Here is a 23,105-nt window from a genome sequence, read left to right as displayed (position 1 = left end):
TAAGCATGGTCATGATTGGCAGAGTCTGTTGTCCTGCAGGAGCTGTAATCTGCACACTGCGGCAGCGTCAGGGTTCACCGCTGCATGTGTGACCTTATCAGGTGTGATTTACCGGCCTTCCTCTCCATTCAGTACGTCTTTTGCATGATTTAAAAAGTCGGCCAGCGAGGCGTCGACCCGCAGCCCCTGACCTCCTGGTTTAGCCTTCAAGAGATCCTGACCACCACCACTAGCTCTGCCTCCTTGTTCCTTTAAAGTGGAACAGATGAAGCACAATAAGTCTTACCGGCTGCTATAGTGCTTTGACTTCAAAATTGATGCTATAATATTCTCATAATTGAGTATTGCCACAGTAAATAGGATGGGCATAGGGATAACTTATGGCCTGATTTAATGCAGAAAATTGGAAAGAAGTGACCGGCAGATTATTTATTGTGTCAGTAATTTCATTTCTTTTCCTTGGAGGCAGAATTATTGCTGATGTCCTCAGTAAATGGACCTGGAAGGCATATATTCTCGTGGTAGTCTTCTTTCCTGCTACACAAACGCTGTGTCTATTAGAGCAAAACTGGCTTTTGGAGGCCAGCTCCGATATCGATGTTTGAGAATTTAGAGATTCCCATAGTAATATAACATCAGCTGATATTTATAGCATTTATAGCAACTCTGTAGAAGAAACATTTCTTTATAATGGATCCCTTAGATGTTATTGAATCCAGCCGGAATCAATAAAAACACATATATATTTGAATTTATTGCAAATAGCATTTTAATATTGTAGATTTCAATGCAAGTTGGAAGCCACAAGCCAAGAGTTTCGCTTGGACCACATCAGCATTGAAAGAACAATCGTAGACCCAATAATAAGGTGTTAATTATTCTGAAAGATACCAACTAATTAAACAATTCTGTTAAGTGACACTGAATGTTCGTTCCATCAGTTGTCCAGCTTTTCACCTCTAGCATCTCCATGAAGCAGAGATTAGTGATATATTGTCAATGATTTTACAATGTTCCACTGACCTGTAGGAGATGTTAATACTATAAGAAAATAAACAATGCACCAACAATTGCAGGGAATAGGAAGGACTACTAGTAATAAAATATGCATGTAAATAATGCAGAATGGAAAACGTTTAATAAACTTTTTTATCGAGGAAGGAAAGGTCTTTAACTCCTCTTTGGGCCCCATGGAAATGTTGAGTTTTCTTCCTTCCACAGGCCCCTTTAAGCTTGAATTTATGTAAATGTATACATAAATGTATTGTTTTGAGTGTTGCATGTATTGTTATTGGCTTCTGTCCATGTGTACCTCTGCTCTGCACAGACAATCATGTTCCACTCTTTCAATATGAAGGACACACTGGCAGGAAAGTTAATTTGGGTTGATTTGACTCTAACTGCATGAGCACCAGTGACATTACTGCTTTATACAAACAGTCTTTACAATGAAGCTATTTGATTGGAACGTTTCCATCTGCACAAAAAAGTGGACTAACAGCACCAGAAGACCAACAAATATATAGATTTAGATATATTTACGTATGAATTCTTTCTTTTTTGGTTCTGATTTGTAATGATCTCATTGCATTCATCAGTTCATTTAATGCAGTGAACAGATGACACCTACAGCAGTGCAAGAACGTTTAAAATGTTTTCTGCTGCTACAATTTAAAATTTGCAGCTAAAATTTGACCTGATGCTCATTTAGGTCCAAAAACTACACACACAAAAAAATCGAATTAAACCAATACAGCAAAAATAGTAAATAACACCTTTTCATTTGTTTATTGAGCCAAATGATCCAGCACTAATTACGGTGTTGCTTTAAAAAAAAAAACAAGCATTTGGTCGTCCTTATGCAAGTTTGGAGAAGTTTATCGTGTCTCAATCAAAAGAGATTTTAAAGGAGCACAAACAAACTTGAAAATAAAAATTGTAACTTATGCCCATCACTGTAAAAGACTCCAAATACATTTCTATAGCGTGTGGACTCCAACAATCCACTGTCAGGCACAAAAGGAGAAAATTTCTGCTCTCCACAGGAAGTATTGTCCAACACAAATCACTGTGATGGTAAATCAGCCAGGCAGGCATTGATTGATGTCATTGTTCAGGAGTCCACCATCAGACAAGCAGTAAGCATGAAGGGTGGGAACAGCAAACAAACAAGAAGAAATCCACTGCTCTCCAATAAGAATGCTGCTGCACATCGAAGGGGAAGTTATGCTTTGTGAACGGACACCAAAATTGAACTTTATGGCTTCTTTTGCATCTACATATTCGACATTGTGCTAGCAGTAAATGACAGAGAAACACTGTCAGGGTTTCTATGCACAAACTGAGGCTCACCAGTAAGTAGGTTATAGCAAAATAATGACCATGAACACACAAGCTTGGCTGCTAAGACACAGTTAAAGCGGAAGGAAGTTCACAAGTACACGCAGAATTGAAAGTCTGTGTTTTTATGCCATTTGTTCAACTGGATTCTGGACCTAAAAGAGGACCTGATCACATTTTTAGGTCAACTGCATGTAGAAAGATGTGACATTCTGAACTTTATAGCACATCTGTTTGGTGTGACCACCAATAACTGGCACATGGGTTTTCCCAAATGTCTTAGAGAATGTGTGTTCTTTGGATCTAGTCTCTCCCAGTGTTTTCTATCTCTTAATAGAATCCCAGACTGACTCCATGATCAAAGATTTATGGGACCATACAATCAGTTAATGGACATTCTATGCTTCTTATAGCTGAACATAGTTCTTCATGGTTTTTGTGCTGCAGAATTACATTTCAAAGCAATCAGATTCCTCCTTGATTGTATTGTGTTGTGTATAGGAACTGAAACTGTTAAAGTACCCAGAACCTGTATAAAAGGCTATATAAAAGGCTCTACAAGACAAAACTAAACATGGAATTGTGTTTTGGTTAGGCTTTTTATGACCAAGATATCTACTAAGGTGGATATTTACAGATAAATAATATGCTTGTTAGCAAAATATACAAATTAAACTTTCATATACCTTATTTACATCTATGAGGATTCTAATATTTCAATTATAAGTTAAAACTGACCTTTGATATTGACCCACTTATGTAAGTACTCAGTACCACTAGTTCCAACGCTTTACAGAAAGAAAGTACTGTAGCTAGTGGATGGATGACCGCTTTATAGCATCACTGACCTCAGATTGGAATTGCCTTTTGTGCTTTCCATATATTAGAGAGGTTTGTGCACAGCTGTGGTCATGTTTACATCAACCTGAATTCCAACTTTCAAATGTAAAACTTTCCTCTTTCGAGAGCATCCACACACTCACCAGGGTGCTTTTCTAATCAACCAAAGAGAGGAACAATTTTACACCGACGGCTTGTGTTTTATTCTCATCTGTGGGTATATTTGAACTGAGCACGTAGTCTCGCTGCTGCATGCCAGGCACTGATTTCCATTTGTCATGCAAACTAAAAAGTGGATGAACCTTTCCCTGGGCTCAGGAGCTGAAAATCAGTAAGTGGGCTTGTTCGAATGTTTCCACGGTGCGATGCCTTGTAATTCAAAAATGGGTGGAGGCAGGACATTTTCCATTTAGCTTCCTGCTCTGTGTGCTCTTAGCCAAATAGAATCGGAATTAGTGATTGTCCACTCGGTTTAGGCTGAATTTCTCGTTCTGTGTTGCAGATCCCGGACGTTCACGTGTGCATGAAGAATCCAGGTGCAAATCACCGCCTCTGGCAGTCATGAGGAATAGAGGGTACGTACTGATCTCCTCACATCACACCAACCTTCTCAACCCCGGCTGAGCGTTCAGACCAACACACTCCAGCTGCTGTGTGAGATGTGATCCTGATACGTTTAGAAACTATCCTGAAGAAGTAAATCCCATCAGAATGTTAAATGATCTGTTTGATGTACTGGACAGTTGGCGCCCTGTGGAGTGAGAAATAAAGTTATATACTTTGTTAAATACACGTACTGGTTATGTAGTTTGATACCAAGTTTGATACCAATGAAGTAGTAGTACGCTAACTACAAATGCAGATGCACTAAAACATTGGATAAACCATAAAAAATAATATTTGAGCTCCGTTGAAAATATAATGCAACAGTTTGCATTCATCTTTTTGGGTTTCAGACCATTTCTAATAAAAATATGATCAACCAACAAACTATATTAAATCCCGACAAATAGTTTTTTCTATGCAGAGCACATTTAAAAAAATCATTTATCACTACTCGATGGCTGGTAGCATAAACACAAGTGTTTACTTTGGTTACTCTGAAAAATTAAGTTGTTCCCACCAATTTTTCCACATTAATTGCAATCATTTTTTGTGTTATTTGCTGAATTACCATAAACAGAATCACAAACAGAAGCTTTTAAAAAAGTACTTTCTCGAATGAATTTTTAAAGTCGTTTTTGAACAAATTGCTTTGTTCATGTACTGACTTTGAAGAAATAAAAAGACCACAATTGTTGAAAATTAGATTTTTTAAATGTTTTGATGAGCAATTCTGTGTTTCATTAGATAACATTTAAATCTTGAAAGCGAACAGCACGTACTATGTAAATTGCTCCACAAATTATGAACAAAACAAAACAAAACATGAAAACCCATCTCTAGCAGAACAGATATATTAAATACATTTGGTAAACTATCGAACAGAATGGCCAAATTTCACTGCTAAATATGACGTAGCATTGGATACGCACAGCAGTGCAGCATACTCTATCAGCTCTATCACTCTGTAAGTGTAGCCAGTCCACTGTTAATTATATCACAGCTGAAAATATTCACAAATGTAATACTTAATTAAAATGTATTGTGAAAGACTTAATACTCATTAAAAAAAATGCATTGTATCACATTTGTCCTATAACAGACAGTCTCAACTGTCTTGGCAGGCTTAGTGGAGTGGATTCCACAAACTCAAGTTGAAGCAAAATTAAGTAATCAGGCTGATTTTCTTTAGTTACATTCACTTCAGCTTAGTTTTACATTAACAAATGTAAAACAAAAAAAAGAGTTTAAATTACGCACAATATTAAGTTGATGCTAATAATGAAATTATTATGTCAACCCATCTCATCAAAATAAGGGCTTTAAAGGTTTCATTTAAATCAGTACATTTTAACTTGCATGTATCCATTTAATTAAGTGCTTGGAATAGGTTCCTTGAATTAGTGCTGCTTTGGTGGAAAGAGGGTGACTCACACAGTATCTGGCCGGTGGTTTTAAGAGTGTGGTTGATCGGTGTACCAGACTTTAAGGGTCTGCTGCTGATGTCTGTGAGACAGACCAAAAGCCAATTTCAGGGTCTTAAAGAGCCGATCTTTCAGTGGATCAGAGTAGTTTTTGTGGCAGGCCAAGAACCAGCAGCGTACAATAAGCAGCAATATTTGTAATGTTTCCACTTGTTGGTGTATTCAGTGCATTTAATATTATTATTGTATTGGCCTAATAAAATCGCTTCTGCCTGGCACACATCAGAAAATGGTGCTTCCCTTCCTGACCTTGATTTTTCACTTTCTCCTGCCCACTTGTGCTGCTCAGACGGCTGATGAGATCCTCTGCTGCTGCTCCTGGCACGTACTGTTAGTTTAGTACCGACCTCGGCTGGCTGGGTGTAGAGTTGAGCGTAGGTAGACAGAGCAGTAAATCCACACCACACTCATCCATCAATGTGTTGGTGTCTGGGCTCCCTCCCTCGCTGCCTGCTTCCCTCCAGCTTAGCTGAGCTACGTCCCTGCTTATACACATTCTGTGGCACATGATTAATCCTACCTCTCATATCTCTTCTCATGTGTCAGCACCTCCGTTGCTTTATAGGCTTATTTTAAAATGAAGTGACAGGTCCGCTCTGAAATATCACCAAATTAAGACTGCTGGCATGTGTAAACAACGCAAATATACACCGAAAACCACAAATCAAATGGAGGGCAGAGCCTTCCTCTCCTATTAAAACTTTGTTGACCCTGTAATATTTAAAGGTTGTTTTTGTGTGGTTGAGCTTCTTCAGCTGATTCTACATTCGTCATCTCTCAGCTGATGGATGAAACTTGTGATTGTGGGTGCTTTCCGTCCTGAGAAATAATTTTTATAAGTCACGAGTGGAATTATTCCAGTACGGGTCACAAATAAATGGGAAAACGGTAGCTCTAAAAAGGCAATTTCAATCTTGTGATTACATTTATGTGCAGGAGAATAATAGAAGTCATGTAGCAGAGGTATTTACACAAAGTGAAAGTCGCCATTGTCAGAAAGTAATGTTGTGAGGCTTTAACTGCTGTATTCCAGACTTCCGCTTACTAATCTGCAGCAATTTCCGACTTCTTAACCTTCAGCATTTGGTGTTCACCCTCATGCTTTAGTGCTGCATTTAAATGGTGGCTGCATAATTGGATAAATGAGCTCCTGACTTGAAATTCACATAAATATCAGCTTAAGTTAGAACATCAACCCCTTAAAATCTTGGAAAAGTTTAATACACAACAGGCATGTTGTTGATTTCACATATGCAAAAACAAAATGCATGTTTGATAATTTAAAAAGTTTTTGATGAATGATGCAAATTCATGTATTCCTGATCGACCGAACGGATCCAGTTGCTGTAAAATGAAAAGCAACTTTGGGAGGTCAGATTTTTCAATTCACTGTTTTACAGTTGACAAAGCTTTTTGGCAAGTGTGCATTACGGGGATGTGTTTGGCCACAAAATTACCGTACATTGTTCCAGGGGCCTTGATTTTGCAAGAAAAATAAATGTTGAAGGACCGCTATATAGTAAATAAGAGGTGATTTTGGACACAGTCACTAAGCTATGCCCCGTCTACATAGAAATCACACAGGCAATTTCATGTTTTCCATGAAAACTCACATTTTTATTCATATGCTAACATAACTGCACAAGGGTTTTGTGATCATCAATTAGCCTTTCAACACCATTAGCTAACACAATGTAGCATTAGAACACAGGAGTGATGGTTGCTGGAAATGTTCCTCTGTACCTCTATGTAGATATTCCATTAAACATCAGCTGTTTCCAGCTAGAAAAGTCATTTACCACCTTAGCAATATCTAAACCGTATTTCTGATCAAATTAATGTTGTCTTCATTGAAAAAAAACAGCTTTTCTTTCAAAAACAGCTACATTTCTGAGTGACCCCAAACTTTGGAACGGTACTGTATGTTGTGTATTTCCAACCTCAAATGTTTCCCAGTCAGATTTCTGGCCTTTGCTTCAACAGTTACTGTTCACCCATATTTTGTTTCTTTTCGTTCACACATAATACACAGGCATGTTATTTGGTCGCGGATCCGCGAAAATTCGCATATCGAGGTATCAGTGTTGAGACCCAACGTGAATTGCCCAAATTCGATGAGAAAAAAAAAAGGGGTAGAGGGTTGGATCGCTTGTAGTTGTCAGCAATGCGCTGGCTTGCAATGTTAACTTTCACGTACATCGTGTTCAAATTCGGTAACGCCAGAACTACCATTTTACGAGAGTGGAAGGCAGTTTGTGTGGTCATGCGAAGGAGGAGGACAGGGAGAAGAGGAATATGGCTAGAATTATTGACAGGAAAGAGGAGAATAGAGCAAGGGAAGTGGACGATGGGTGTCGCGTCAAGTGGAATTGGGAGTGGTTGGCGAAACCCATGAAGCTTACGCACCAAAAACACGAGTTGGAAACAACGATTGGAGAGCATTATCGAAAGTTAGATGTAGCTGGGAAAGCGAGGTGCATGGTGTGCGTCGATGAGACAAAATACAGCAACAGAGGATGCCAAGCGCTGATAGACCACATGAAAACGAAAAATCATGCCAGGAAATTGTACGAAAAGCGCTCTAACCACCAAATGCCCAGCAATTTTTTCACCCGGCAGAGGGAAGAGATGCGACAACAGGACCAAACGTACGGTAGGGTGACCATATTCTGTTTCTCTGAAAAGAGGACACACTTCCAGCTCGCGCGCGAAAAATTTTCAGTTCAAAAACCCAGACATTTGAAGGACTTTATAAACGCCGGCCGGACAGGCCGGACAGCCTCTCAAAAGAGGACATGTCCGGGCAAAAGAGGACGTATGGTCACCCTAACATAAGGGATCAGAAGTGTGTACGTGCAACAACCCAGTGGCATTGCCCCACAAGTTCCTCAACAGAAGAGGCTCACTCCCATGGTCGATTGGAAAGCACACATAGTGATGACTTCATGTGGCTCATTCAAATTTGAATCCAGTATAAATATTTGGTTTCATCACATTAACATGACTTTGTGCTGTTTTTGGGGGGTGCCTAGAAGGTCCCATACAGACATTTTTTTTTAAGCCTTCATGTTTAAAGAATTCTAGGTGTCAGAGTTCACCAGAATGCACCCCCCCACCCCCCACCCCCCCACGCGTCCGCTCCCTCGCTTCCAAGGATTCACTTATTTGGTAATTTCCCAATGACATGCCTGAATACAGTTTACAGTTACAGTTAAGAATAAAAGCTGTACCCTTTTTAAAAACATAGATATATGAGGTGTGAGTGCAGTTGTAGGAAATGTTGTAGGAACCACAGTTGTTTTGAGAACAAAACAAATCAATCATATGTCAGTTCACAGTATCCTTTGCTCCCATTGGTAGTTTCCCCAATCGTCACACTTTATAATTGACATCAGTTTTTTACCTGCCTACTCCTCAGCTCCATTAGGTACTTCCTTTGTCATCGCAACATGCTGCTAAATTTCATTTATATTCCACCTTCTCTGGTCACCACATTGCTGACTGACTGTTCCTTTGTGCACAGATCTTTACTTTATGATGCACAAAGGGCTCAAATCACTAACGAACTACCAACATCAACGTCCAGCAGGTCACTTGTCTGTAGTGTGTACAACCAGGTGTATATGCTTGATGTTGCTTGTTACATGCTCATTCTCTGATATGCATATTTTTAATAAATTGCTATTTTCTTCTCAACATGCATCCATGTCTACTTCTAAATTCATAAAAAGTACATATTTTATGAAGGTTTTTGTACTAACTGTTGAAGTAAAGTTTCATGATTAGGGGAGATACAGATACATTCAGTGAGAAACTCTGGAGTGTCTACAGAGGAAGAAGAGTCAGAATGTTCCAAATAGTAGCTTGAATTGTAGCTGTAGTCTCTAAAGGGATCATTAAATTTGCCAAATCCAGCAACAAAGTCAGTAAGTTGGCAGAGCTGCATGTTAAAACTACATAAAGCTTAAATTAGTGTTTTGGCAACATAAATGCACAAGTTAAAAGCAACACTGCGACATATTTATGCTAGTATATTTGGAGTTCCATTTATAACAACAAAAGCAGCATCTTCTAGACCTGATTTATGTTAAATTTCCTTTAGGAGTTGAGCTTAAAAAGAAAATTGTCAGTTTGCAGTCACAGAAAGTTTTTGCAGGTTTGTAGATGAAGTGAGACTCTTGAATGTTGAGGGAAAAGAGGGAAAATATCTCTGGAGCTGGAGATGTGAGTGTGCAGCCTGAGTTCTCTGAAAAGCCTTCACCGGCTTCTGAGGCGGCCTCGGCTGCATATGCATGAAGTCAAACGTTGCGAGCGGATGGAAGTCGCTGAAAGGAAATATGACAAGCTTCATCATACAGGCGTGCACATTCGGGCTCAAGATAATGCACATGAACACGCACACAGACGCCGATCTACTCGGATGTACGGCGCAGCTCCGGAACCAGCTGTTCCACTGTGTTTAAATTATCACCTGTCAGCACAAATTTAGCCTGATCCTGAAGGAGCTGGAATTTAAATTTTCAGATCCGCCATACTGTAAAAATCACCCGCCACCCCTCCTCCTGCTGTCATCCATCATAAAGTACAGGCAGCGGAGGTCTGGCCATTAATTTTTCCTCGTTTCCTTTTAAGATCACAGGGGTTTAGTTCGGTTTTGCTGAACAGCTCCTCTGCATAGCAGCTATAGATGAAAAAGACTTTTCGAGACAAAAGGGGCTGTCAGCTGGACAAAATTTGACAAACATGACAAATCGCTGAATGTATTATCATCTATTTATTTCTAGATAAATAATGAAGATAATTTCTCTATCATCTCATGAAGACATTCCCTTTTGGTCCATTCAGATTTACCATTGAGCAAATATTCAGTTTGACTTTTTTTTTTTTTTGCTGCAAAAAATAAATATAATGCCTGTGTAGATGTTTACTGTAACTGTGAGATGTTTGCAAATATGTAACAGGACAGCATTACTTACAGGATATCAATGCAAAACCAAGCAGAAAGGGATAAATTTGTCTTTTCGTGGACACCGAAGATGTCACATTGTTTGACGATGTGATATTTCTTCCAGTGAGAACCAATGCCAACTAATGAAATCGGTCAAGATCAAGGTATTAATTTTTTCTTAACCCTCCTAGTCCAAGTGTTTTTTTTTAGTACTGCAAAGCATTGCTAGGTTCATCTGTAACAGCAAAGGCCATCTATGATGGTGGGTGAGCCAGTGTACATTTCACTCGTATACAACAAGGAATTTATAGCTGTGTCAGTAAACAGAAATTATGATATATTTTCTGATTAAATACAGCATATTTATGTTCAGGCATGCTGTTCAGGGACTTCCAGCCAGTATATTTTTGGGTGAATGCTCAAGCTAAACACCAAACCTTGGAGGAGCCCTGCTCTTTTCTGGTGTTTTACCCCGGGCCTCCTTCTTCTCTTTTCTTGTTTTTGTACATTCATGAAGTGCAGCCATAAAGCCACCGGTTAGGCTCCTTCATTTTCACCGAAGCTGAAAAGTTTTTTTAACCCAGGCAGACAAATCTTGCACCACATAGAGCAAAGTGTTTGCAACCACTCAAATCTTAGCAAAGTGTGTGAACTACACCATGGTTTTCAGGGGAGCTCAGGTGACAGATATAACTTTTACAAATAATTTTATTTAGATTTTAGCAATCAATAAGAAAATAAAACAGTTAAAAAAAGAATGAAAAGTATCCTCTGCTGCCTACTTTTAGCACCACAGAGGGCTCAGTTTGTTCATTTGTTTTGTTTTATAACAGTTGGTGTCAAGAGTTGGTTTTTGATGTTGCATCACCACATTGTGATGGTGATGGAAACAGCAGCATGGATGCCAGTATTTTTATTTAAAAAACACACCTGAATGACTTTTTTCACTTATTTACAATTAAGTGAAAAAAAAAGAATGAAAAAAAGCATTCTGTCAAGATATTCAGACACTCCCCTGAAATCAGTTTGCAGCCTGTCTTAGCCTTAATGTATTTTTATCCTCACACACTCAAACTGTACCTCCACACTAACAGATGAAGCCGTTAACATTAATTATCTCGTAACAACGTTGCTTCTCAAGGTCTGGAGTATGTCAGACAATATGTGAACAGCCGGTTCTCATATAGTCACCATGTTGGATGTGGAAGAAATGGGCAGATGCAAAGACCTGAACACTTTTGACAAGGGCCAAATCATTACAGCCAAACAGCTGGTCGAGAGCATCTGTGAAGTGACAAAGCCTGTGGGGTGCTTCTGATCAGCGGTGGTGAGTATCTGCTGACAGTGGACAGCGGGCGGAGCAGCCACAAGGTGTTGTGGGATGTGACTGAAATCATCTGATCCACAGCAGCTTCAGCTCATAGCTTACAGGATCTGATGTCTTGGTGAAGAGTACCACAGGGAACCATCAGAGGCTTTGTAGAGTGCAGACTTTGGTGTGTCAGAGCTGATTTTTCATAAGGCAAAGGTCCAACAACATATTATGTAAGGGTACTCCTAATGTTTTGGCTCATCTTGTGTCACATGCTTCGATTTTATTACATAACTGAAGTTGGGAACAAATACTCTTAAGTATGGTCAGATGAAGACACAACCAGGGATGTCCTGATAATTTTTTATTATTTTTTGCCTCTGGTCATTTATTATTTAGTATCCGCTAATACCTGATACAATTTTCATAGATAATGTCAAATATTGTAGATGAGCTGTAGAATCCACAGTGCCTTTTACTGTTTAAAAATGTTGCGACGAGAGGAGGTGGCTTCTTTTGTGCTGCTGAGAGCATTGCAACAAATTAACTAGTAAACGGGCACCATGATAAAGTCGTCTGTGATGCCTAATGACCTCTGGCTAGAGCTTGTGTTCTGAATCAAGTTGAGATTAATTAGGACATGGTTTCTACTTCCATGTGGCTTATGTAAGGACCTGTATGACTTGTTTGTGGGTTTGCCCAATGAAAATAATGTCCTGCCTTAAGTGATTTTTGCACATATTCCAAAAAAATCTTTAATTTACAACACAAGTGGCACTTTATGTAAATAAAACTCAAGTTCTTGTCGACACCAAGCAGTTTGAAGTAGCCCTGATCAACTCTAATCCCAATCCAAGGATCAGTCTCAGGACATCCCTAGACATAATACGCTCCCTAGCCTTATTTGAATAATGATGGATCACTTGAGAATAATTTTTAAAGAGGTAATAAGAGAAAAGTTTTTGCACGTCAGACTTCTCTGATGAGTAGCATCCTATAAGTAGGTCATTGGACAGGACCCTCTGGATTTTAAACACTAGTGGTGGTGGAGCGGAGCTATCAGATGGATGTTATAAACTTCAGTTAAGACTCCCAGGAGGATGAGGTGGTAATGGGCAGAGGAGGGCTATGCGGTTTGAAAGGGAGAACTACAGAATTACACTGACATTTAGAGAACAGGGACTAATTGGCTCGAAAAACGTGGGTAGAAAGATCATAGGACAAGTAAGGTGATATAGAAACTTTGAATGAAGGGATTTTGACAGCATGGCAAAATGGAAGTGACTGAGATAATAGAACAGCAGGAAAAACACAGAGTCACCAATAGACAAGAAAGACAGACGGTGAGGCAACTGGTCTCACTGCTTGAAATTTTGGCAAATGTTCATTAACTAAAATTAAAAGTTGTTGTATATCTTGAATTAAGTCATATTTCTTTCCTCAGGTGGTAGTGCTGGTTGTCCATTAATCGAGAGTTTAATGGAGATTACCGACCCTCCATATTCCCAAGTGTTCCTGAACAAGACACTGAACCCCAAATTGCTCTCAATGGCAGATCTGCCACCATTTGTGTGTATACAAGTGAATGAGAAGCACTTTATAGAGCACTTTATAGGGCCTAGCTAAAGGTAAAAGTTGCGGTATAAGTGCAGAACATTCACCATTGCTTGTAAACTGACTTTAATGGGAAGTACTATGACGTAGCGGCAGCCACGTTTTTTGACGTGAGAAAAGATCAGTGACAGCAAGCAAGTGTAAGGTACAGGAAGAGTTCATGCTGATGTCTGCATGAAATTAAGTTGACTCATCTTTTGTAATGAGAACCAGGGTCACCATCTTTTCCTTTTGGTTTTTCCCTTCAGGGGTTGCCACAGCGAGTCATCTGCTTCCATCTAACCCTATCCTCTGCATCCTCTTCTCTCATTCCAACTAACTTCATGCCCTCTTTCACCACATCCATAAACTTCCTTTTCGGTCTTCCTCGAGGCCTCCATTCAAAATTCAGCATCCTTCTGCCAATATATTTACTATAACTCTTCTGTACATCAAATCACATCTCACACCTGACACTTTTCTCCACCTGTTCCAACCTGCTTGCACACGTTTCTTCCCCTCTTTTCCGCACTCTCCATTCCCCTGAACAGAACCGATGCGGCCATGTCAGGTTAAAGTAAGAGAAGTAAAAACTATTGGATGGGTTCATTTGACTAATCCACTGTGATCATTCAAACATTTTTCCATGAAATAGAAGTCATTCATCCCTTAACATTCCCCGCAGCTGTATTAGTGTTTTAATTAAGTGATCAAGCATGCAGGAGCAGCCAGGGCCATCGGTCTTTGACTGTGCCATGGGCGAGGGTTGCATCTCTCTCCTAGCAGCCCCGGAGTTGAAAGCAGATTAATAGTGGCACGTCCTCAGAGAAATCATTTTGATCCTGGCTGTGGCTCTGACTCCTGCCTGCCCTCTCTCAAGCCTCTGCCTCATATGCAGGTCACTGGCATAAGCGAGTGGCAATAACTATAATGGCACAATTACCTCTAATTCAATGCAAATGTTGCACCCTGACAAACCTTAAACCCCTGCAGCTCCATTCAACCATGGGGCATCAAAGGTGTCCATCCTGTTGTGGCTTAAATGTTCCAGAGGAACCATAAAAGACTGAACAATTTCACACGAGATTTTGTGTAGTTGGCTTATTTATGGATTGACGCTGTTCCCTTTTAGCTTGCGGGGCAGAGCTCTGCCACGGTCTAATGAGGCAGAAGACAACCTGAAATCAATAGCTGCTCCCAGCGCAATGCACTGAGAACAGCCCCAACAGAGAAGTTCAGTAATTAAATGTATTTCACTGTGTATAACAGGCCGCTGGTTAAAGGTTGGCGATCAGGAGAGTTGTTTTTCAGACTTTTTTTTCTTGTCAGGCCTTATCCCCTACGTTTGCCAGCTGTTAGGTGCTTTTAGTCGGCAGACCAATGTGTCTTCTGGCCTTGTTAGTGTTAATGCATGGAGGTTGAATGAATTCCCCATAGCTGACTACTGTGGACTCAATGTAATGCTTGACGGAGTGCAAATGACTGCGACAGAGCAAAGTGTTTACCCTGATAATTCCACAGTGGGCATGAACTGGCTTTATTGCTCACCAATCTATAATAGTTTTGCAAAAAGGAAGGTTTTGGATAATATTTTTTACTGTTTAAAATAGCATTTGGAAGATTCAGTTTTAAAGATACTCTCAAAATTCTTCAACAGATCTTGTTAAATAATGATAGAATTTATTGTACTTAGTTTTTCTTCACTACTGAAACCAAATGGCTCAGTTTACAACAATACCCAGTTTCTTCAAACAATGTTGCTATCAAACAGGGGTGCACAGCAAAGACAAGAATACTTCAGTGTCTAAACTTTGAATCCAAAATTTAACTTCTCTTTACCTTGTTTATTTTCAGACATAGCAGATATGTAAGCTTAATGACTGTTTGTCCCTGATCATTCTTCTGTAAAAGTTACGTTGACAATCTTGCTCGGTCTGATCTAATAGCAATTTCTCTGTCAACTTAAAGCTATCTTAAGCCTGAACTTCATGCTGCCACTTTAAAAGATTGGTGGAACAAATAATGTTACTTATCATCAGATAACATTGTGCAAGTTTAGCTAGTACAGTGCCACCATGAGAAAGTCTCCTGAGACAATTGATGCCGACTTACCAGAGCTCTTGTTATTAAGTGAACTATGACAGTGCCACTTTGGTCCAGGGGCCGATGTAGATACTGTTTGAGCAACTCATGTCCCGCGATAAATTGATATAATAATTGTTTATTATAAATTGTTTATTGACTGCTGATTATTGGTTGAGGAAGTTGTTTAAATTTGCATTCATAGTAGAGACTGACATTTTTTTCGGGATTCCCGCGGGTCACGGGATTCCCGTGGGATTCCCGCGGGATGGGAGTCAGCTTTACTATTGATCACGTGATTGGGACGGTACAGGATAAAAAGTTAACGGGAGCAGACGGGAGCGGGAACCAATCGATAAGATAAAATATAATTTATGACATGCGCCGCCATTTTGTAGTTTTTTTGCCAATAAGCCTACACTGTAATGGAAGTGAAAAGAACTACACGGCCCAGAAGCCAGTGCTTCCGGCCGCTGGTCTCCGCCGTAATTCAAAGAAGAAGAACAGCAATGGAGGGAGTTAGCACTGGCGTAGAATCTGATGTGCTAAAAACTGATTTGCAACGCAAAGTAAGAAGTAAGGACCTATCTATTAAGCTGATAGAAATGGCAGGGAAGTCGGAAATATTGCTCAGCTTCACGAGAGTCGAGTGTGACGGCGTTAACACGCGGTATGCCGCTTGCAAAATGTGTTTAACCATAGTTAAGTACAGCAGTGAGTCAGGGACGAGTGGTCTATTCATTCATTCAAAGGGAACAATTGCTCAATAAATAAGCAAAATGAAGCTTCATATGTTTGGGTTTATTACACTAAGGTAGGAACTTTTGTTTGGACCGAGGTAATAAATGGCTTCTAATTTTACCAGAGATAAACTGTTCCTGTTGCCATATCTTTTGAAATGAAACTGCAGAACACAAAGTAATCTACAAAAGAACGGGGAGAAAATCAAATCAAATTCATTGTATTGCCTAAAAACTAGAGGAAGGGGGAAAAAAAGGAGCGGTACAGAAGTGGGAGTCATTCTGAATGGGAGTGGGATGGGAGTGGGAGCCATTTTACCAGGAGTGGGATGGGACAGGATTTTTTTTTTTTACTCTGGCCCGGGATTGGGACGGGACAAGATTTTTTTTCAGTGGGAGTGGGATGGGACGGGAGTGAAAATCCACTCCCGTGTCACTCTCTAATTCATAGTTACGTTTCCAAAAGACGACAACATTAGCAGGACTAATTGGAGTCATGTCCAACCTGACAGTCCAATATTCACTCCCCTTTCAGCTCTGTTTTGATCTCTACCACCTGCTCCATGTTCACCAGTTCATCTGTTAGTTGTTAAATTTTTCTGTCTGCTGTTTCCTGCTGAGCAGGTAGCTTATTATGAGTTTTTAAAAACGATTTCTTACAAAGAACAGCAGGCTGCTTGATAGTTCATCCAATTCATGCACATCTGATAGAACAGAAACAGTCCTCTTTTAATCACTCCATCTGTCTACACAGGCAGAGTAACAGCTCACATTTCACTTGTACACTGTACACACTAAATTGGAACTTTCAACTCAATTTCCCTCCATTTTAGGCACATAACTACAGGGAGTAACTGCAGTGATTGTGTATTGAGCTCAAAGTGCTTCCAAAATGCTGCAGATCTACAATCACTATGGAGTCCCTATGGATGAACTGTCAGTGCAGTTAAATGAGTGGGCACTAGGGCATATGGTTGGTGCTTCTCTCAGTATAGTCTTCATGTACACAGATGAGGTGATTTTCTTACATATTTTGACAGACATCAAATATAGGAGTATTGACATGATTGTTAGAAGTAAAATGTGTAATTTTCTTATTGGGACTGCACAGTGGAGTAGTGGTTAGCACTTTTGCCTTGCTGCAAGAAGATCCCCAGTTCAAATCCCGGCCTGGGCCTGGGATCTTTCTGCATGGAGTTTGCATGTTCTCCCTGTGCATGAGTGGGGTTTCTCCGGGAACTTTGGCTTCCTCCCACAGTCCAAAAATATGCTGAGGTTAATTGATAACTCTAAATTGTCTGTAGGTGTGAATGTGAGTGTGATTGTTTGTCTGTATATGTAGCCCTGCGACAGACTGGCGACCTGTCCGGGGTGTCCCCTGCCTTCGCCCGAGTAAGCTGCGATAGACTCCAGCACCCCCCGCGACCCTAATGAGGATAAAGCGGTGTATAGAGAATGGATGGATTTTCTTATTGGCAAAAGGACAAACTGTGGCGAAACATCAAAGCTAACATTTTGGTTTATGTAGTTACTATGTGTGCAGTCACTTTTTAAAGCTTTTTGCTCTGTGCTGTATGCATGGTATGGTTTATGAGAGCACTACTTGAAGCTCCAACAAGCCCCAGTGCACCGTTAAATGAATGTAAATGGAGTTGTTCCCACCTGCTGTTCTGTAATACAAAATCTTAGGTTTGTGTAGGCTCAGTCAAATATATGTACCGGTAGATCATCTGAATCTGCAAGTAGTATCAAGTCTTAACTATGACCTGTGCCCTCAATAATAATTGATAAGAACACTGTGCTTGAATGAATCCACATATGTACATATGTGTTCCACTGTATTCACCCACTAGTTGTTCACTTTTTCTCTGTTATGTAGGGACTCACAGGTAGTGTGAGGTGGGTTTTTGAACCATTTTTGTGGAAAAAGCTGCCAGTTGTAGCTGAGAACCATGTTGATAAAAAACACGAGACTGATACAAACATAAATACAAAAGGAACAAAAGACATAACATAAAAACAAAATGTATCTGTAAAACAACTATGAATCTGGCACCAAGGTTTCCAAAAAATACCAGTGGAATACTGGAATGTTCAACAACTGCAAAAACTGTGAAAAGAAAATCAACTATCTGTAAAAATAAATAAGCCTTAAACATCAGTTATTATACACCTAATAGCCACAGCATTAAAACTACTGACAGAAGGGAATGACATTGATCATCTTGGTACAATGCGATGTTCTGCTGGTAAACCTTAGGTCCTGGTATTCGTGTAGTTATTTCTTTGATACAATTAAACATTATTCCAGACCAGGTGTAACCTACATTGCGTTGTCTCTGCCTGTGACCAACCCCATCTGGACAATGTGCAATGCCACACTGCAAAAACTGCTGAGGAATGGCTTGAAGAACACAACAACGAGCCTGAGGTGTTGACTCAGCCTCCAAACTTGCGCTAGCACCAGAGGACACCGTTGAAGGTTTTGTGTCCGTGGCCTGATGGGTACGTTGGGTTTTAGCAGAAACTACACAATACTGTGCAGGTGGTTTTCATGTTGTGGCAATCGGTGTATATTGTCATACCCATAATCCTTTTGATTTGTTTCAAATTATTTATTTATGTTTGTTTTAACATCCAAACTGTTATTGAGGAAATTACTCACCTTCTGCAAAGCTGTGAAATAAATGGCAGAAATACGGTGATAAAAGCTGCACAAAAGCAATAATCTGGAGCCACTGCCTCAGGCTTTGTGGTGTATTATTGTTGCATAACGCTGGTAGCAACTCCAACGAGCTGCTGGTGTTGGGCCATAATTGAAGTTGATATTAAAAGACAGGAGCAATGCGTAAGTCATAAGAGGAACGCAGCGGGGTCATCACAGCCCAATGACATGCTGGTGTAACTGCAGTCACCTTCCCTGTATACTTGACAAACTGCTGCTACCGGGCTACACAGGAGGGGAAAGAGAAACATAAACCAGTGCCCTTCACACAAGCCCTTGACTTCACTGCTTTGGTATAATGGCATTGTCACCACTTAAGATGTACTCACAGGATAGTAACGTAAAGGGGTAAAATGACATCAGCCTCACCTCGAGCTGTTTGTATGCTACATGAAGGGTAACTGCTGCATTATTGAAACACCTGGTGGACATTACAGCCCTTAGCCATCATTTTTCAGCAACATTAATTTTTGGCCATACTCATTTCAGCCTGGATCATGCTGACGACATGATTCCCACACAAAATAGGAAACAGTTCACAACAGGTGTATAAAAACAGGGACACTTCACAATGTCTGTGACTTTATAATGAATTATGCTGAGTGTAATCCCTATAGCCACTCAGTTCCAAGGCCAAAGAGAAAATAACATCTTTGCACTCCTTGCATTGCACAGCATCATATGATGGTCTGACTTAGTCTATTTTGAGGATCATGAGCTGTGAGGAGGGTGGAGCAGGTTCACTGTAATCTGTCATAGTGGGCTACTAATGTCATCCAGCTCCAGCAGCTAAACTCTCAAAGCAAAACGACTTGCAATGTACAAATGGTTTGCTTTACAAGTCAGTAAAATCACATATTGACTCTTAAGGAGGTACTTTTTCTAAAAAAGTAACAATTTGATTTGCTCTGTAAAGTTCAAAGCAGTTTTTGACAATCAGATTTTAGTCACATTTGTTCCGTAGACAGCTTTAAAATGTGATTAAAGTCATTTTTTTAGAGATTCTTCCTGCCTCAGACTGGCTGCTCTAATCAGATTTCCAGCTGTGCTTTATGCCACTTTGCAGCACTTAAAGCAGAGTGAACAGTCAGCTAGACATGACATCATCAGCCTCACTGATGTGTGCACCTTATTGTTTCAGCTCAACTACAAAGAGAGCCAGAGATTTTATTCGAAACACGTTTAAATTAGAGAAGGCTAGTTATCATTGTGAGTGATACCCAAATGTCCGGCTGATCACGGCCCTGATGAGCAAACAGAACTCCATCCAGAATCAGGAGCTGACCTAAGTCAGAGATAATATCTTGGGGGAAACCATGAAGCCTGAACATGTTTGACAAGAGGCCCTCTGTCGTCTCTTTGGCGGAGGGTAATTTAGGCAGTGGAATGAAGTGAGCCATCCTGGAAAAATGGTCTGCGACTGAGAGAATGACTCAATTACCTTTTGAGATAGGGAGACCAGTCACAAAAACACATTTTTGTAGGGCCACGGTCACAAGGCTCATGCAGACTGTGGAGTTGTCCACCTGGAGGATGACAGAGTAACTTGTTTTGTGAGCAGACAAGTCAAGCAGCAATGACTTTTACTACTTCCTTCCTCGTGGTCCGAAAAAAAAAGATTTGACTCAGGAATCTTAGAGCAATTCCATGTGAGTTCAGAGGAGGTTTTCCGGAACATAGAGGCAGTTTGGTTAGCAGCCCTCAGTGAGTTGCATCTCCTCAATACCCGTCTCACCTTACTCTCGATGCACCATGAGACAGAGGTGGATGGCAAAATAAGTGTTTGTCCAGTTCAACTCTCTGACATCTTGTGCAATACGACAAGAAGAAGTTGCATTCATTAAAGAGTAAGGCCCGCCTGACTTGACAGGAGTGGAGTCTCTTGATTAAGCAGGTTTTTATGAGCTGTCCAAACCAAAACTGGTTGTCACATCTCAGCCAGCCAGTGCATCCACTTCCCCACTACAATGGATGACAGCCAACATCTCTTGATTCTCCACATTATAATTGTCAAGAAAGGAACCACGAAGATGAATCGTGTTGTCAGCCATGGACTGTTGAGAGAGCATTGCCCCCACTCCTCACATCCGAGGCGAACCGGAAGAGAGCTGAAGCCCCACTCGAGAGTCAGAAAAGCCTGCTTTGTGGCTGAAATCCACTAAAAAGTTGTTTGGAGCTAAGGTAGAGCAGTAGCTGTGAATCCACCATCTGTTAAAATAGTAAAGCTCAAGATCAGTTACAGCTTTGTACAGGATTTAGGTTGTGGCCACTTAGAGACTCATCTTAGAGGGATCCATCCTGATACTGTTGACAGCCACAGTGAAACCCACGAGCAACACCTTGTAGACATAGAACTCTCATTACTCCACCTTGACCAACAGCTGCTTCTCCAGGAACTGCCAGAGAACACAATGGACATGTTGGGGGAGTCTTGGACAAAATCAGATTGCCATCAAAATACAGAAACACAAGCTGGCTAAGCATGTCTTGGAGCACATCATTGACTTGGACCTGGAAGACAGCTCGGATGTCCAGTCCAAACAGCATAATCAAATATTCACATTGTCCACTAGATGGGTCAAATGCTGTCTTTAGCTCATTATTTAAAATAAAACCAGGCAGTAGGCATTTTCAGAGATTAAGGCTTGTGAAAATAGCGGCTCAGTGTAACTGTTCAAATACAGAAGAGCTTAAAAGGAGAGGATACCCGTTTTTGACAGTGTTATCTTTCAAATCACTGACATTTCTTTCCTGTCAACAAACAAATGCCCATCCCCAGCCAGGAAGAGGAACTGGATTGGTAATCCCAGCAGTGGGGACACTCTGGATAAATATCTCCATGGTCTCTGTTTAGGACTGACGGGAAGTAGAAACAACCTTTAGGATGTAGAACTTCCTGAAGGGAAGGATTAAACAACTTCTTCAATGTGTCTGTGATGTTCACACATTGATCTAAGAGAATTCTTCTGTAAACAACATAGTGGAACCAACAACCCATTCTGTTGTTTTGGTGAAACCCGTAGACGGATCCATCTTGACTTTTCCCGTCTTTTAAGAGTCTTTTCAGAAGACAAGACAGCATCATAAACACCAGTTTGAATGCCATTCTATCCTTAATTTCTTGTTTAGTAGTTAGTCCCTGCTGTCTCCTTCACAAAAGATATCAAGCTATGATTTGTTGTTTACCAACTTGTAGTTTGTCTTTTCTCTTGGCCAAATCACAGCAAGATTTTATCTCTCTAAAATCACCTGATCTGGCAATGGCCATCCTACCAGGTGCAGAAATTACATAGATTTTTCAGGTAGCATACACCAGAACACAAAAATGTGCAAAATCACTCGAGGGCCATGTTTGAACTAAGTCTGCATCACTTTTCCAATTTTCTTTGCGAGCTCCTCTGCAGATTTTCTTGCAGTCCGAACAAAGTGTTCTCATCTCATCTTTGGCAGAAGTAGAAAATTGTGCATATTCAATGTGAAAAGATATGATGTGCTATGGAGTGTGTTTTTCTCCTGTTGTCTGTTGTCTCCATCCTGACTGTTTGAAGCGATACCTGGAAAATCGTGTGAAAACAGCCTATATGTACCTCAAGCATGTTTAGTGATCGCTATGTCCGCACACAAACGACAATCATTCAGCATATCCCATATATTATTCATGGCCCTGTTCAGTTGCTGCAGTCTTCATTGGCAGTAACAAGCCCTTTGGTTCTGACTCGCTCTGCTCTGATGGTGGTTGCCCCCGCACACACACCACACACTCCACGCCTGTGATGTAAAATTGTGGGTTTCGGCTAGTTAATGCAGTCATATGAATTATTAATTGTAATAAGTGGAGCTTCCAGGCTCTGTGCTTTATTGCGTCCTCCTTCACCGCTCTGTGACATTACAGAAATGGCAAATGTGTCCGAGACAGACGGAGGCCATTAATAACAGAGCTGAGCTTTGTTTCCTCCGTAACTCCAGACCTTTCTGTCGACTCGAACGAGGCTTCCAGTGTCTGGCTGTGTGGGATCCGGAGCGTTTTAATGGATTCCCCCTCCAACCCCTGCATTATAATCTTATGATGTGTTTATTTAAGGGCAACAAGAATGCTTCACAGAGTGCAAAAGTCATTTGCACCAAATAAAGGCGTTGTGTGTAGAGCTTCAGCCAATGCAAATTAGTGAAAGTCTTAAAGCGTGTTGCCTATAAAATACGTCCATTATCATCTGTAGTGCCATTGTGAAGATAAAGCAGGTGCCATGTTTTTTTTAGATGAATTCTTCCCTTAATTGTCACCTAGATAAATGATTTTTGAAAAGAAATTATAATTAAGTAAGGGACCTCCACCTCATATCCTAACTGATTTGGGATCTGTCTGTGATTTATTACCGTTCTCTAGTAAATGAGCTCTCGCTTGCTGGGTCTCCTGAAGCTAATATAATTCTCAGCTAAA

General features: G+C 40.4%; 1 protein-coding gene across 2 annotated transcripts in view; it reads left to right on the top strand.

Moving 5' to 3' along the window:
* LOC110970970 (heparan sulfate glucosamine 3-O-sulfotransferase 5) overlaps window positions 1-23,105 on the top strand; it is a 121,466-nt gene that overhangs the window by 55,690 nt on the left and 42,671 nt on the right. For both annotated transcript variants that reach the window (XM_051960713.1, XM_051960714.1), the window contains exon 2: window positions 3,683-3,755. The gene's annotated coding sequence lies outside the window, so the exon portion shown is untranslated. The remainder of the gene's footprint in view (window positions 1-3,682; window positions 3,756-23,105) is intronic.

This window comes from Acanthochromis polyacanthus, chromosome 16, assembly GCF_021347895.1.
Source record: "Acanthochromis polyacanthus isolate Apoly-LR-REF ecotype Palm Island chromosome 16, KAUST_Apoly_ChrSc, whole genome shotgun sequence".
Classification (NCBI taxonomy): Eukaryota; Metazoa; Chordata; class Actinopteri; family Pomacentridae; genus Acanthochromis; species Acanthochromis polyacanthus.
Note: the sequence above shows the minus strand (reverse complement) of the source record. Positions and strands in the feature narration are given on the sequence as shown.